We start from the raw sequence: 2,727 nt of genomic DNA on the forward strand, positions 1-2,727 counted from the left end.
AACAGAGTACCTATATGTAATTGAAACTTTCTTTTAGCAAGAAAAATGGGTGTAATTAATTATAGAAAATAAAATAAAAACAAACATCTGAACAGTTAATATAAATATATTTTGAATTATTCAGAGGCTTTACAATATTTGGAAGAATTACTCGACAGCGCATAAATCTTAATTTTATTCAATTATGTTTTTTTTTCTATACGACACACACCGGCTCTTATCCGTTTTTTCTAATTCAATTCTTCTGTATAAAAATAACATGCATGCTAATGTTCATACTTTACAAGACTATTTATACTGAAGTCGGTATGAAATAGTAGACAGAGACAGATAACTAAAATCTATCGATATAAAAAAGGCCGTATTCCCAACTCAGTCTAAATTATCTTGTAAAGTAAATTTTGAAACGGATTAGGACATAAGCTAAAGACATTGAGAAAACACCAAGTTATACATTGAATTGTTACACAAGAAACATTTAATTAGTTATACATATTTAGATATCGCAACACATTAATGAATTTTGGCATTTTTATTACACCATGAAACGCAGCGGCTGCCTATTTACACAGTATTCGATATTCGTCAACTGAATATACCAAATATTACCGTATATTGATGTCTTCCGTAAGATGCAATAAAGCTATGCAAGATGTATTAGACGAATGGCATCAGACAATTTGCAATTAAAGTCTATTCTTTACTTGACTTTAATTAGTTATGCGTTCGCATTACAATTTCAAACAATGCTAGGGGTACGAAGGCGGTAAAACGTAAATACCTACATTGTTATCAAAAGTATTAGCTAGGTACAACTAATTCTCATATCGGTGGATAATTATTTACTGTTTTGTACATTATTATATGTAATAATTATAAGGCGAACCAATATTTTCGAGTTAATACATTTCTCTAAAGGCTACATAAATTCTAAAACACTAAATTATTCTAAAAAGCCCAATGTTTTAAAATATACATTTTAAACCTCCATCTATGAATTTATATAAAAAAATGCACCGCTTCAGCGGCGTAGTAATTTAGTTTTAGTATATTTTTATTATTTACATGCTGATTCTTCTAAATATTTGCATCTGAACAATACATACATTAAAATCTTATTACTAAAATTGAATGCAATTGTCAGTACAAATTTCAGTTTGTTTTAAGAATGATACAGTAGTTATTTATTTATAGGTAGTATGGTACGAAAGAAGAGTGTTTTATTTTCAATTCACTTAAAATATTTACGTCAATCAATAAATGATTGAATTGAATTTGTAGGTCTTGCGAGTGAACATGATACCCTTGTCAACTATAGGGCAAAGCTACATTCTTGTAGAATTTAGGTTATTTAACTGTAAATTTTACTAACAATTGCATTAATAACTTATACAATCTTATGTGTACTATTCTTAATCTTACTTGTTTTACGCTTATATCTCGGGAGTGGGTATAGACATTAATTAACTTAGTGCCATTGGTGTCGGAGTAAAGTTTTTAGTCACAAATTTTCTATAAAACATTGTCATCTAACACAAATTTGTTGTGAAAATCTCTCAGTCCTTATTGATTTAAAATAGCTAGTGCAAAATACTAGCTATTTTAAATCAATAAGGACTGTGAGATTTTAACATCAAATGTAACCGTATGCTTACAGCTTAGGGAAACATAACTGAACACATAAAAACAATTGAATAGTTATTTATAACAAAACAAAAACACGCTATCAAATAAATGTCAATTAATGCCTAAACCCATATCATCTTTTAAGTGAAAACTATCTCCCGACACTAAAATGTTTCCTTTACAAGTCTTTTGTTGAAAGTTGTTGAGCGACAACGCCAACGGAAGTAAATTCAAAAGGCTTGTAAAAAAGCTATCCGGATATACGGCCGCGGTGAGAAGTCACACCTCCTCAACTCGGCAGGCTTACCAAATTAATCCTAGAAGTTGTGCGGTATTTCACAGTACATTATTAGTAATAGACTGAAACATTCCTAGCCAACCTTCTGCTGTATAAGATGGCAATTCGACACTAGTTTAGCGAAAAACAATAACTAGTCACTTAGATACTACATAAAAAAGAACTGATTAGTCTTAATGTATATTTTAATTAAAAACAAGCGGACATTGGATTAAAAACTAGTACAATAGTGGTGTGACAAACTAGGCACCAGAAAGAGAGTGGAGGGCTACTGGCATGTCTTTAAGGATCCCGAAACAATATCATCTGATTCCAAATATTTTAGGATTAGGATTCGGGTTACTGAATCTATACCTTTATAAGACGTGACTGTAGCCCACCTCACATAGCTCTAATTCTCCTAGATTTGAGACAAGTGGCCATTATGGTAATTATTTATCGCTAAACGGAAGTCAAAGATTATCCTCGTATTAAATCTACCAGCTTAACAATTTACTCCAGCAGATATGTATATCAACGTATACCTACCAATCATTCAAGGGGTGCTTAAATTACAATGACAATGAATGACGCAAGTATAAAGCGATTGAAGTATGAAGAATCAGTCCATATTCAGGACTCTTCTTTGCCTCTTACTTACTCTGTACATATTTGTAAAGTGTCAAGTGAAAGGTAAAACAATGCATAAGATACACGTCTCATATTTTATTGCATCGCCGAAGTTTTGTAGAAAATATAATGGTAGTGGCACACCTATCGGCACTTTTACATGGCATAAAACAGTTTACTGTGTTTTTTTATTA

This window comes from Plutella xylostella, chromosome 17, assembly GCF_932276165.1.
Source record: "Plutella xylostella chromosome 17, ilPluXylo3.1, whole genome shotgun sequence".
Lineage (NCBI taxonomy): Eukaryota > Metazoa > Arthropoda > Insecta > Lepidoptera > Plutellidae > Plutella > Plutella xylostella.